Here is a 15,659-nt window from a genome sequence, read left to right as displayed (position 1 = left end):
GAAACAAGTTAGGAATGTTGCATAATCATTTGGTTAAGTTTGACAAAAAGTCAAACTTTGGTCGGTCAAAGTCAACGAAAAAGTCAACACGTTCGGGTCGGGTCCCGAACTATTTTTCTGAGGTTTTTAATCATATATAAGCATGTTAGAACAAGTTATATGTGAATCGGAGGTCCATAGCATAGCAAACATTTTCCGTAAAATGACCAACGAGGATAGTAACCTGCCAGTGCATCTGGACGGCGTCCAGATTTTCTGGACGGCGTCCAGCTTTGAAGGCTGGGACCGCATCCAGATTTTCTGGACGGCGTCCAGCTTTGAATACTGGGACGGCATCCAAGTATCTGGACGGCGTCCAGGTTGGATTTCAAGTCTGATGCAGAACTCCTAAGTGCACGAACCAAAAACCAAATAAACACAATTTATGATCCGCAAACAATCAAGTCAAGTATTTTATACTGTTGGGAAGGTAATTTGACGAAGAAAACGACTAGACACATTTCAACAAGTAATTTAACACCTACAACAACCCAAAACCGCATTAAACGTTCATAATCAAAGGTTCAAGTTCTAAAAACGCATTTCATGATTCGGGTAACCAATTTACATGTATGATATGCCGTTTCGAAGGTAATCAAACACACGTTGCAACAAAACGCTTATCAACAATATTTCATAGCAATTGATACATCAAAAGTTCATGTAAAGCTTATCAAACCCTAACCAAAATCTCAAAACCAATAATCATGTTAATGTAACACGTTGCAACAAAACGCTTATCAACAATATTTCATAGCAATTGATACATCAAAAGTTCATGTATAGCTTATCAAACCCTAACCAAAATCTCAAAACCAATAATCATGTTAATGTAAGGTTTTCATGTCAATCAACACACCAAAACGAAGTTAATGAAGTAACTAACACTTTGAACACACAACCATTAACATCTAAACACATTTTATCATTCAAAATCAAAGGTTAAACTAACCCATTTCAAGTGTTCATGCTAGTTACACCAAATAACAAGATCGAGCATACAAATTACTTACACGACATCACAATGAGCCATAGACACTAACTAACACCATTTCAAGTCAAAAACACGAATTTAGAGAAATCTAGAGTTTTAGAAATGTTACCCAAACGAGATGAAGTTGGTACCAAAATGAAGAGGATGAAGAGAGGATCACGAATATGTAATTTATTTTGTTGTAAGCCTCCTAGATCGAATTTAGATGATGATTGAATGAATTTGGTAATTGTGTGTGTGTTCTTGCTAGAGAGAAAGAGAGAGAGATAGAGATGGTTGAATGGTGGTGATTGGGGTGGACTAGTTGACCTAGTCAACTAGTTTGCCCCGTGTCAATTTTAGTCCCTCAAGTTTGAATCGGGTGCGTGAATTTCCTAATCGAGATAATTTAAAACGCGTATCAACGGGAGATGTTATAAACATATAACGGAGTTTAAATTAGTATAACGGAAAAGTAAATGGAAAAAGGCGGGATGTTACACTTGATATGGCCAAAACGGACGGTTTTATTTGTGCGGTGTCGTTAGGTCGCAACACGTCAGAATTAGCTACCAAAAGAGAGTAATGATTTTATCATTTATATTTAGCTGGGGTTACCTAGCTATAACTCACCTACTTGTCTTCCTTTTAATGAGTAAGTGGTAAATATAACTCAGGTTCGTATTTTTGTATGTTTGCTCAGTAACGTGGGACAAAAGTGCCTATAATGTTAACCCTAGTGACAAGAGGTGATAGATTAAGATTAACTAAATAAAACAGTAATTGAACTTATAAAGATAAAGATAGATAGGTATGAAGAATCGAGTTCTGATGGAGGATTATCATAAGAGTCTAACTTCCTAGGATAAACACTAAACCTCAATCAATTGGGCTGTGAACCTAACTGATTTGTCACTAAGAGTTTAGGCCTTGAAGATTCTGGCTAAGAATGATATCCCTACACCCAACGTTAACCTAAAGGGTTTAAACGACCTTATGGATAGAATCCTAGGTACATGAACAAAGTGGTATACCCATAAAGGAATGTCTTAACTTTTTTTAATCCTAGTTGGTCTAACTAAAGCAATATTCTACCACTTAACACTGTGCTATGCCTTAACATTAACAGATGTGCAATCTTAGATATTCTAAGGTACTGCTAATTGGATTAGATGTCTCTCCTTTGCGATCACTTATTTAACCCCGGATCATCTTACAACATCTCAAGAACATTGCTTCTGACGCGAATCATGCTTTTGAGCAAGCTAGTGTTCACTGAACTCTATATTAACAACTCTAATCACAACCTAAGTGTGCAGCTCTTCTATGACGAATAATTGGTTATTCGTACATAGGTACTATATCCATATTGTGACGTTAAACACACATAACTACTTACCTTGTATCCTAGGGTTGATCAGGTCCTAATACTAGGTTATAGCCATGTGAATAAGCGGAAAGGGTGATCCGTAAATTAAACTTCTAAACCGTCAGGGTTACAGCATAACAGTATGATAAGTTTCAGATAAAGTATTCAACATATAATAAACATTTGTAACAGATAGATAATCATGCAAGATGAAAGCAACTTAAGATAACAAGATAACTTCATTAAATTAAGGAAAGCGTTCACCGTTTACAGATGAGATCTGGACCATTACAAGTGCTGTCATCCTCTAGACCGCTCTTATTACAATCTTCGGCGTTCGCCTCCGGGTACTTAATTTCCCGCTCGGAGGTAAGAAGGCCTTGAAAGCTCTAGTAAGAGAAAGTGTATTGTAGTGAGAGAGTGAAGAGAGATATGTGGAAATTGGATGATAAAAAGCCTTTAAATAAACACAAAATTTGCCTGCAAACGGCTGGCAGGCCGTTTGGCAAGCCGTTTGCAGGGCCCGTTTGCTAAGGCAAGCCGTTTAACGAGGTCGTTTGATCTGGACATTTGGCAGGCCATTTGCCATACTGGCAGGCCGTTTGGCAGCCAGTTTGGCAAGCCGTTTGGCAAGCTGATTCCCTGGATCGTTACTTGATTTCTTGTCTTTCACCATTTTCGCTCTAGAATCTTCGTTTTAACTCCGTTTCTCTTGATTCTTTTTGCATTGTCTTCGTAATTACTTTATCTACAAATTTAAGCAAAAAAAGCGATTATTTTGCAGACAAAGTTTTGAACTTTATGCTTTTGGGACTCAATATCGGGAGTAAAAACATGACTTTTTAGCCAATATCACGTTCCCACGCGCTATCAAATTGCAGACATATTCACAAAGGGACTCCCTCGTTTGCTTTTTACTGATTTTCGGTCCAGTATCTGAATACGTCCTCCGATCACTTCGACTGCGGGGGAGTAATAGACCTTGGAAAACAAGTCACGGTTGTAACAAACTCATAGTTAATTTTAGCATTTATCTTGTAGAATATTGAGCCTAAAATAAGGCAATCTAGTTACTATAGATAGGTGATTACTTTTTTATATATAGGGACCGATACATGAATGAAAACTTTTTTATATATAGGGACCGATACATGAATGAAAAGCAATCAAGAGTTTATATTCTTACATTTATAAGTTAAATGTTGAAGTTATGAAGAATGAATAAAATTTGCACGATTCCGCGAACAAGAAGACTGACTTTCTCTGTCCATTGTTTCCTTCTAGACAATTTTATTGATAGTCCCTTAGTCTTGTACCAATATACAATTAACCCCCATAACTTTAAAATTATATTTTATACTTGTCATTTAACCCTTGAAGTTTATTCGTGAAGTATAATAAAATACGTATTGATTTTTATTGCAAAAGCTAATAATAAATAGATTAAATACGTATTGTCGTAACTTTTAAGTATAACATATACGTAGATTGATTACGGGTAAGTACAACAGCTTTATTCTAAAAGAAACAATTTTAGTAGTCTCAGTTTATTTAAAAAAAATATATAAATATATAAGAAAATGAGTCAACAACTGCTAAACGGGTTATCAATTTTAATTATTTAAAATACGCTTTTATCTAATGTAGATTATGATAAAATTTAAAAAAAAGTGCATCAAAATATAAATGTAAACATTAATTTAGGTGATTCTACAAAACTTGAAATCTTGTATGTTAATAAGTAATCGGCATGAGGAAAATCGTCTAGCTTGAATAGGTTCTGAACCCTTAAAAATATTGTGGTCTGATATTAAGTTTGGACAGGGGCATATTGTTGACCATGTCGCACTAGGCATCCAAATTCTTAAACCCAGCCATGGGCCCGTATCCTTGAAAAAAATAGGTGCAGGTTCAAATTCTAGGGGGAGTTTTCTCCAAAGGTTGTGTCTTTGGTTTCACTTTTTGTGGGTCAAATAGTTAACCTAAAGCATTCCGGGTACGCTTTGCGCGATGGATGTGAGGAGTTTCTTTCTAACGGTTGTGTGGGTGACAAATGAAAAGATTCGATGCCAAAACTTCCGTTCGGAAAAAAACATGTTAATTACATAAACTAAGCTAGTACAGAAAATAATCTAGTTAAATAGTTACAATAACTAGTGAAAGGGCTTGTAGAATTACGATTTTTTTAAATGAAACGGTTGAATTGAAATGTTTAGGTACTAAACAAATGTAAATACTATCATCGATTAGTTAAGATCACGTTCACAATCAGATAGTCAACTACCAAATTGCGATAAAATTGTGATAATTGATAGAATTAGTGATTGATATCGACATACGATAATGTATCCAAATGTATTAGATTTATAACTTCCACTCAACAAAATTCAATATAGGTTATCACATGAACATGAAGTAACAAATGATGTAGAAGGCAAGAGATTATTAATAGATAGAACTTCAAGTATCAAAACACAAGCATCAAAAGATTCAAAACAAAAACTTTGAACTAAAAACAAACATTAAGACAATTTTTAAAAAGTCAAAGATCAAGACTCATCAGTCTTCACTTCAAATCACATATTCTTAATCTTCATACTTATGTGTGCATGAGGGAGGCCACATTTATCTTCATCAATAGTATATAAAATTGCAATCAAAGTGTAGAATAAGTTGTAGTAGTATGTAAAAAATTAAATAACGTAGCTAATATACATGTACCTACTTCAATCTCGCCAAAATCACGATTAGTTTTAATCCTTCAATCATACGTTCTACCTTCATTTTAAATATGCGCAAAATGATTTCACGTACTTCATTGGGATTTAAATTTTTGTTGTTCACCAAATAGAGGATTGCAATGGATAGGTAGTATGACATTTGGATATTCAAAATGTCTAGTTATTGTCATTGCTTCCAAATAGTTATACATGTACCTACAATTTTCACCAAAAGTTAGTACCTACATACATGAAAATTATATTGAAATTAACATCATATTTAAAAGAACGCATCATTGTTCCACATACATGAATATTCCAATTACGTGTTCTTATCGTAATAAATCATTTGCGCATAAATTTCTTTACGTTCAACATAATGTAAATTTAAATGAGGAAACAGTGGAGAGGAAATTTACAAACTTTTATTTTAGAACAAAATTTTGAGAGGGAAAAGAATTAGATGAATGAAGAGAGTTTGTTAGGGTTGAGTATTTAAGCATTCATAAATTATTGGATGTTAATATTGTTTCCATATTGTTTTCTAATTTTACCCGAGATTCGAAAAGTAAAATGATTACTCCGTAGACAAAATTGCGCCGTTGGTCCATGATGTTTGTATCAAATAGAATGGATAACCTTTATCTATTTATTTTAGCGTCGTTGACCTTCAACTTTCGAATTTTGGCATGGATGACCTTCAGCCTAACTCTCGTTAAATTTTTGGCATTAAGTTTGCTCACGTGCCTAGCACATGAGGGTAAATTAGTCTAGTCCAATTTTACATCTTTAAATAACTTTATACCAATTAGACGGGTTTGATACAGAGACGGAAATGATGAAGGGCAGGGGGGCGGGCGCCCCCGGTGGATTTTTTTTTTCAGTGTAAAAATTTTAGGTTTTTCGACTTTGCCCCCGGTGAATTTTTTTTTTGCCCCCAAACCTACATATTTTGCCCCAAAACCTTCAAATTTTGCCCCAAATTCTCCAACTTTTGCCCCAAAATCTTCAAATTTTGCCCCAAAATCTCCAACTTTTGCCCCAAAATCTTCAAATTGTATCCAAAAAAATTGCTACGGTTTAAAATTTTTTTTTTGCCCCCGGTCAAAAAAATCCTAGTTTCGACTCTGGTTTGTGTAGTGACCCGAACTTTTCCATGTTTATATATATTAATTGAGATTGATGTTTACATGATTAAATGTTTCCAACATGTTAAGCAATCAAACTTGTTAAGACTTGATTAATTGAAATAGGTTTCATATAGACAATTGACCACCCAAGTTGACCGGTGATTCACGAACGTTAAAACTTGTAAAAAAAACTATATGATGACATATATATGGTTATATATATAGTTAACATGATATTATGATAAGTAAACATATCATTAATTATATTAACAATGAACTACATATGTAAAAACAAGACTACTAACTTAATGATTTTAAAACGAGACATATAAGTAACGTTTATCGTTGTAACGACATTTAATGTATATATATCATATTAAGAGATATTCGTACATCATAATATCATGATAATATAATAATTTAAAATCTCTTTTGTTATTATAAACATTGGGTTAACAACATTTAACAAGATCGTTAACCTAAAGGTTTCAAAACAACACTTACATGTAACGACTAACGATGACTTAACGACTCAGTTAAAATGTATATACATGTAGTGTTTTAATATGTATTTATACACTTTTGAAAGACTTCAATACACTTATCAAAATACTTCTACTTAACAAAAATGCTTACAATTACATTCTCGTTCAGTTTCATCAACAATTCTACTCGTATGCACCCGTATTCGTACTCGTACAATACACAGCTTTTAGATGTATGTACTATTGGTATATACACTCCAATGATCAGCTCCTAGCAGCCCATGTGAGTCACCTAACACATGTGGGAACCATCATTTGGCAACTAGCATGAAATATCTCATAAGATTACAAAAATATGAGTAATCATTCATGACTTATTTACATGAAAACAAAATTACATATCCTTTATATCTAATCCATACACCAACGACCAAAAACACCTACAAACACTTTCATTCTTCAATTTTCTTCATCTAATTGAACTCTCTCAAGTTCTATCTTCAAGTTCTAAGTGCTCTTCATAAATTCCAAAAGTTCTAGTTTCATAAAATCAAGAATACTTTCAAGTTTGCTAGCTCACTTCCAATCTTGTAAGGTGATCATCCAACCTCAAGAAATCTTTGTTTCTTACAGTAGGTTATCATTCTAATACAAGGTAATAATCATATTCAAACTTTGGTTCAATTTCTATAACTATAACAATCTTATTTCAAGTGATGATCTTACTTGAACTTGTTTTCGTGTCATGATTTTGCTTCAAGAACTTTGAGCCATCCAAGGATCCATTGAAGCTAGATCCATTTTTCTCTTTTCCAGTAGGTTCATCCAAGGAACTTAAGGTAGTAATGATGTTCATAACATCATTCGATTCATACATATAAAGCTATCTTATTCGAAGGTTTAAACTTGTAATCACTAGAACATAGTTTAGTTAATTCTAAACTTGTTCGCAAACAAAAGTTAATCCTTCTAACTTGACTTTTAAAATCAACTAAACACATGTTCTATATCTATATGATATGATAACTTAATGATTTAAAACCTGGAAACACGAAAAACACCGTAAAACCGGATTTACGCCGTCGTAGTAACACCGCGGGCTGTTTTGGGTTAGTTAATTAAAAACTATGATAAACTTTGATTTAAAAGTTGTTATTCTGAGAAAATGATTTTTATTATGAACATGAAACTATATCCAAAAATTATGGTTAAACTCAAAGTGGAAGTATGTTTTCTAAAATGGTCATCTAGACGTCGTTCTTTCGACTGAAATGACTACCTTTACAAAAACGACTTGTAACTTATTTTTCCGACTAGAAACCTATACTTTTTTTGTTTAGATTCATAAAATAGAGTTCAATATGAAACCATAGCAATTTGATTCACTCAAAACGGATTTAAAATGAAGAAGTTATGGGTAAAACAAGATTGGATAATTTTTCTCATTTTAGCTACGTGAAAATTGGTAACAAATCTATTCCAACCATAACTTAATCAACTTGTATTATATATTATGTAATCTTGAGATACCATAGACACGTATACAATGTTTCGACCTATCATGTCGACACATCTATATATATTTCGGAACAACCATAGGCACTCTATATGTGAATGTTGGAGTTAGCTATACAGGGTTGAGGTTGATTCCAAAATATATATAGTTTGAGTTGTGATCAATACTGAGATACGTATACACTGGGTCGTGGATTGATTCAAGATAATATTTATCGATTTATTTCTGTACATCTAACTGTGGACAACTAGTTGTAGGTTACTAACGAGGACAGCTGACTTAATAAACTTAAAACATCAAAATATATTAAAAGTGTTGTAAATATATTTTGAACATACTTTGATATATATGTATATATTGTTATAGGTTCGTGAATCAACAAGTGGCCAAGTCTTACTTCCCGACGAAGTAAAAATCTGTGAAAGTGAGTTATAGTCCCACTTTTAAAATCTAATATTTTTGGGATGAGAATACATGCAGGTTTTATAAATGATTTACAAAATAGACACAAGTACGTGAAACTACATTCTATGGTTGAATTATCGAAATCGAATATGCCCCTTTTTATTAAGTCTGGTAATCTAAGAATTAGGGAACAGACACCCTAATTGACGCGAATCCTAAAGATAGATCTATTGGGCCTAACAAACCCCATCCAAAGTACCGGATGCTTTAGTACTTCGAAATTTATATCATATCCGAAGGGTGTCCCGGAATGATGGGGATATTCTTATATATGCATCTTGTTAATGTCGGTTACCAGGTGTTCACCATATGAATGATTTTTATCTCTATGTATGGGATGTGTATTGAAATATGAAATCTTGTGGTCTATTGTTACGATTTGATATATATAGGTTAAACTTATAACTCACCAACATTTTTGTTGACGTTTAAAGCATGTTTATTCTCAGGTGAATATTAAGAGCTTCCGCTGTTGCATACTAAAATAAGGACAAGATTTGGAGTCCATGTTTGTATGATATTGTGTAAAAACTGCATTCAAGAAACTGATTTCGATGTAACATATTTGTATTGTAAACCATTATGTAATGGTCGTGTGTAAACAGGATATTTTAGATTATCATTATTTGATAATCTACGTAAAGCTTTTTAAACCTTTATTTATGAAATAAAGGTTATGGTTTGTTTTAAAAATGAATGCAGTCTTTGAAAAACGTTTCATATAGAGGTCAAAACCTCGCAACGAAATCAATTAATATGGAACGTTTTTAATCAATAAGAACGGGACATTTCAGTTGGTATCCGAGCGTTGGTCTTAGAGAACCAGAAAATTTGCATTAGTGTGTCTTATCGAGTTTGTTAGGATGCATTAGTGAGTCTGGACTTCGACCGTGTTTTCTTTAAAAATGATTGCTTAACATTTTTGTTGGAAACTATATATTTTTAACATATGAATATTATGTGATATATTAATCTCTTAACATGTTTGATATTATGTGATAGATGTCTACCTCTAGAACAAGTCCCATTGACTCACCTAATAATAATGAAGAGTCAAATGTAAATTGGAATGATTCGTGGACTGATTCACAAGTTCCCGAAGAGGAACCGGAAGAAGAATCGGAACCGGAAGAAGAATCGGAACCGGAAGAAGAAATAGAACCGGTGGGGGAAATAATAAAACGGTTAAGTAAAAGAGAATCCTCAACCAACCGACCAAGGTTAATTATGGTCAATGGTGTTTCCGCCAAGGAAGCAAAATATTGGGAGGATTACCAATTCTCCGATGAATCAGATTCCGACGAGAATTCCGATGATGTTATAGAAATTACCCCAACTGAATTTAAAAAGGCAAAAGAAAATAATAAGGGAAAGGGCATAAAAATAGAGAAATCTAATTCCAACCCAGATGAACTTTATATGTATCGTCAACCCCCGAAGTCCTTAAGTTGTAACAATGACCCGGGAACCTCTAAACCACCAGGTTTTTCTAAACCAATGTGGACAACGACGGCTCGTATTAGGGGAACATCATATATCCCTAGAAACTTGGCAAAACGAACCAAAACCGAAGAAGAAGAAACGAGCGAGTCGGAATAAGATAGTTGTATTCGTGTGGTGTAATATATGGAATATAGTGTTCTTATGCTTTATGATATATGTAAAAATTGCTTGTATTAATAAGTATTTTTTTTATGAATCTAACTCTTGTCTATTTTACAGTTTAAAAACACAAAATGGATAGACAACCCAATATTTTAAGAGACCTACCCGGAGACATGATTGATGAAATCTTGTCTAGAGTCGGCCAGAATTCTTCGGCACAACTATTTAAGGCGAGATCAGTTTGTAAGACATTCGAAGAACGTTCCAAGAATGTCTTGGTTTATAAGAGACTTTCGTTTGAAAGATGGGGGATATCACATTGGGAAACCCATAAGTTACGATGTGTTTACTTTGACGCATATATTGCGGGGAACCCAAATGCTATTTTACGCAACGGGTTAAGAAATTATTTTGACTCAATATATCCGAATATTGGACTTCGTGATTTAGAAAAAGCGGCTAACATGCAACATAAAGAAGCATGTTATGCTTACGGATTAGTAATGTTCGCTTCTCACCAAAGTGAGAACAAGAACATCGGGCTACAACTATTAAACAAAACGTTTCCACAAGTGACGGAGTCGGTAATTGGGGTAAGAAATGAGGTTTTTAGATTATTATGGGACTGTTGGACATTACGTAACCCTCGTCCCTTTGATGACGTTACAACACGCTGTCTTATCAATGGCCATAACGGTTATGTTGCACAAGACCAAGGATGGGAAGTAGTCCTAGTAAAACCAGAATGCATGACTTGTTTCTGGACGTATGAATTACGTGTCTTTATTGCCTTTGCCGAACGACTTGTGTACTAGCTAGAATTGTCTTCACAACTATCTTGTATCAAAGTTATTGTGTGCTATATTTCATGCTTTATGTAAAATAAGCGGTATTGTAAGTTTGTAAAATATTGTATAAAAGTTTGAACGCGAAATATTATTACAATCAGTTTTTCATATAGAATTGTAGTAGTTGAATTGTATATTAGCTACTAAGTATGAACTTAACGGGTAGGTACTACCCGAATTTAAACTTATAAAACGCTAATATGAAGAAAAAGCTTTTATAAATGAGTTCATATTATGCTACGAAATACTATTAACTACTCTTAATATTCCGTATGATTAACTTGTTCCATTTAACTATTTTGAAGGAAATGGCACCGACTACTCGACACACCGTGAATATGAATGAAGAGGAATTCCGTACTTTTCTAGCTTCAAACATAGCCGCAGTACAGGCTGCGCTACATACCAACAATAACCTTGGATCTAGCAGTACAGGAAATCGTGTAGGATGCACCTACAAAGAATTCACTGCCTGCAAACCTTTGGAATTTGATGGAACCGAAGGACCGATCGGATTGAAACGGTGGACCGAGAAGGTTGAATCGGTGTTTGCCATAAGTAAGTGTACTGAAGAGGACAAAGTGAAGTACGCTACGCATACCTTCACAGGTTCTGCGTTAACATGGTGGAATACCTATCTAGAGCAAGTGGGACAAGATGATGCGTACGCACTACCGTGGTCAGCATTCAAGCACTTGATGAACGAGAAGTACCGTCCCAGAACCGAGGTCAATAAGCTCAAGACAGAACTTAGAGGGTTACGAACCCAAGGATTTGATATTACCACGTACGAAAGACGATTCACAGAATTGTGCCTATTGTGTCCGGGAGCATTCGAAGATGAGGAAGAGAAGATCGACGCGTTTGTGAAAGGATTACCGGAAAGAATCCAAGAAGATATAAGTTCACACGAGCCCGCCTCCATACAACAGGCATGTAGAATGGCTCACAAACTAGTGAACCAGATTGAAGAAAGAATTAAAGAACAGACTGCTGAAGAGGCCAATGTGAAGCAAGTCAAAAGAAAGTGGGAGGAAAACGGTGATAAGAATCACCAATACAACAACAACAGCAATTACAACAATAATCGCAACAATTATCCCAACAATCGCAACATCAATCGCAACTACAACAAACGGCCCAACAACAACAACAACAACAGCAACTACAACAATCATCCCAACAACAATAATAACCGCAACAACAACAACAATCAGAAGCAGCTATGCCAAAGGTGTGAAAAGAATCACTCGGGGTTCTGCACCAAATTTTGCAACAAGTGTAAAAGAAATGGTCATAGCGCGGCGAAGTGTGAGGTCTACGGACCAGGGGTTAATAGAACGAAAGGAACAAATGGTGTCGGAACGAGTAATGGCGGAGCAAGTAGTGTTGGAGCAAGTTATGCCAATGTAGTTTGTTATAAATGTGGAAAACCAGGCCACATTATTAGAAATTTCCCGAACCAGGAGAACACGAATGGACAAGGCCGTGGAAGAGTTTTCAATATTAATGCGGTAGAGGCACAGGAAGACCCAGAGCTTGTTACGGGTACGTTTCTTATTGACAATAAATCTGCTTACGTTTTATTTGATTCGGGTGCGGATAGAAGCTATATGAGTAGAGATTTTTGTGCTAAATTAAGTTGTCCATTGACGCCTTTGGATAGTAAATTTTTACTCGAATTAGCAAATGGTAAATTAATTTCAGCAGATAATATATGTCGGAATCGAGAAATTAAACTGGTTAGCGAAACATTTAAGATTGATTTGATACCAGTAGAGTTAGGGAGTTTTGATGTGATAATCGGTATGGACTGGTTGAAAGAAGTGAAAGCGGAGATCGTTTGTTACAAAAATGCAATTCGCATTATACGAGAAAAAGGAAAACCCTTAATGGTGTACGGAGAAAAGGGCAACACGAAGCTACATCTTATTAGTAATTTGAAGGCACAAAAACTAATAAGAAAAGGTTGCTATGCTATTCTAGCACACGTCGAGAAAGTACAAACTGAAGAAAAGAGCATCAATGATGTTCCCATTGCAAAAGAATTTCCCAATGTATTTCCGAAAGAATTACCGGGATTACCACCACATCGATCCGTTGAATTTCAAATAGATCTTGTACCAGGAGCTGCACCAATAGCTCGTGCTCCTTACAGACTCGCACCCAGCGAGATGAAAGAACTGCAAAGCCAATTACAAGAACTTTTAGAGCGTGGTTTCATTCGACCAAGCACATCACCGTGGGGAGCTCCTGTTTTGTTTGTCAAGAAGAAAGATGGTACATTCAGGTTGTGTATCGACTACCGAGAGTTGAACAAACTTACCATCAAGAACCGCTACCCACTACCGAGAATCGACGACTTATTTGATCAACTACAAGGCTCGTCTGTTTATTCAAAGATTGACTTACGTTCCGGGTATCATCAAATGCGGGTGAAAGAAGATGATATTCCAAAGACTGCTTTCAGAACACGTTACGGTCATTACGAGTTTATGGTCATGCCGTTTGGTTTAACTAATGCACCAGCTGTGTTCATGGACCTTATGAACCGAGTGTGTGGACCATACCTTGACAAGTTTGTCATTGTTTTCATTGATGACATACTTATTTACTCAAAGAATAACCAAGAACACGGTGAACATTTGAGAAAGGTGTTAGAAGTATTGAGGAAGGAAGAATTGTACGCTAAGTTTTCAAAGTGTGCATTTTGGTTGGAAGAAGTTCAATTCCTCGGTCACATAGTGAACAAAGAAGGTATTAAGGTGGATCCGGCAAAGATAGAAACTGTTGAAAAGTGGGAAACCCCGAAAACTCCGAAACACATACGCCAGTTTTTAGGACTAGCTGGTTACTACAGAAGGTTCATCCAAGACTTTTCCAGAATAGCAAAACCCTTGACTGTATTAACGCATAAAGGGAAGAAATTTGAATGGAATGATGAACAAGAGAAAGCGTTTCAGTTATTGAAGAAAAAGCTAACTACGGCACCTATATTGTCATTGCCTGAAGGGAATGATGATTTTGTGATTTATTGTGACGCATCAAAGCAAGGTCTCGGTTGTGTATTAATGCAACGAATGAAGGTGATTGCTTATGCGTCTAGACAATTGAAGATTCACGAACAAAATTATACGACGCATGATTTGGAATTAGGCGCGGTTGTTTTTGCATTAAAGACTTGGAGGCACTACTTATATGGGGTCAAAAGTATTATATATACCGACCACAAAAGTCTTCAACACATATTTAATCAGAAACAACTGAATATGAGGCAGCGTAGGTGGATTGAATTATTGAATGATTACGATTTTGAGATTCGTTACCACCCGGGGAAGGCAAATGTGGTAGCCGATGCCTTGAGCAGGAAGGATAGAGAACCCATTCGAGTAAAATCTATGAATATAATGATTCATAATAACATTACTACTCAAATAAAGGAGGCGCAACAAGGAGTTTTAAAAGAGGGAAATTTAAAGGATGAAATACCCAAAGGATCGGAGAAGCATCTTAATATTCGGGAAGACGGAACCCGGTATAGGGCTGAAAGGATTTGGGTACCAAAATTTAGAGATATGAGAGAAATGGTACTTAGAGAAGCTCATAAAACCAGATACTCAATACATCCTGGAACGGGGAAGATGTACAAGGATCTCAAGAAACATTTTTGGTGGCCGGGTATGAAAGCCGATGTTGCTAAATACGTAGGAGAATGTTTGACGTGTTCTAAGGTCAAAGCTGAGCATCAGAAACCATCAGGTCTACTTCAACAACCCGAAATCCCGGAATGGAAATGGGAAAACATTACCATGGATTTCATCACTAAATTGCCAAGGACTGCAAGTGGTTTTGATACTATTTGGGTAATAGTTGATCGTCTCACCAAATCAGCACACTTCCTACCAATAAGTGAAGATGACAAGATGGAGAAGTTAGCACGACTGTATTTGAAGGAAGTCGTCTCCAGACATGGAATACCAATCTCTATTATCTCTGATAGGGATGGCAGATTTATTTCAAGATTCTGGCAGACATTACAGCAAGCATTAGGAACTCGTCTAGACATGAGTACTGCCTATCATCCACAAACTGATGGGCAGAGCGAAAGGACGATACAAACGCTTGAAGACATGCTACGAGCATGTGTTATTGATTTCGGAAACAGTTGGGATCGACATCTACCGTTAGCAGAATTTTCCTACAACAACAGCTACCATTCAAGCATTGAGATGGCGCCGTTTGAAGCACTTTATGGTAGAAAGTGCAGGTCTCCGATTTGTTGGAGTGAGGTGGGGGATAGACAGATTACGGGTCCGAAGATTATACAAGAAACTACCGAGAAGATCATCCAAATTCAACAACGGTTGAAAACCGCCCAAAGTCGACAAAAGAGCTACGCTGACATTAAAAGAAAAGATATAGAATTTGAAATTGGAGAGATGGTCATGCTTAAAGTTTCACCTTGGAAAGGCGTTGTTCGATTTGGTAAACGAGGGAAATTAAATCCAA

This window comes from Rutidosis leptorrhynchoides, chromosome 1 (assembly GCF_046630445.1).
Source record: "Rutidosis leptorrhynchoides isolate AG116_Rl617_1_P2 chromosome 1, CSIRO_AGI_Rlap_v1, whole genome shotgun sequence".
In the NCBI taxonomy this organism is placed as follows: domain Eukaryota; kingdom Viridiplantae; phylum Streptophyta; class Magnoliopsida; order Asterales; family Asteraceae; genus Rutidosis; species Rutidosis leptorrhynchoides.
The sequence above is the reverse complement of the archived record's forward strand: the minus strand, read 5'-3'. Positions refer to the sequence as shown.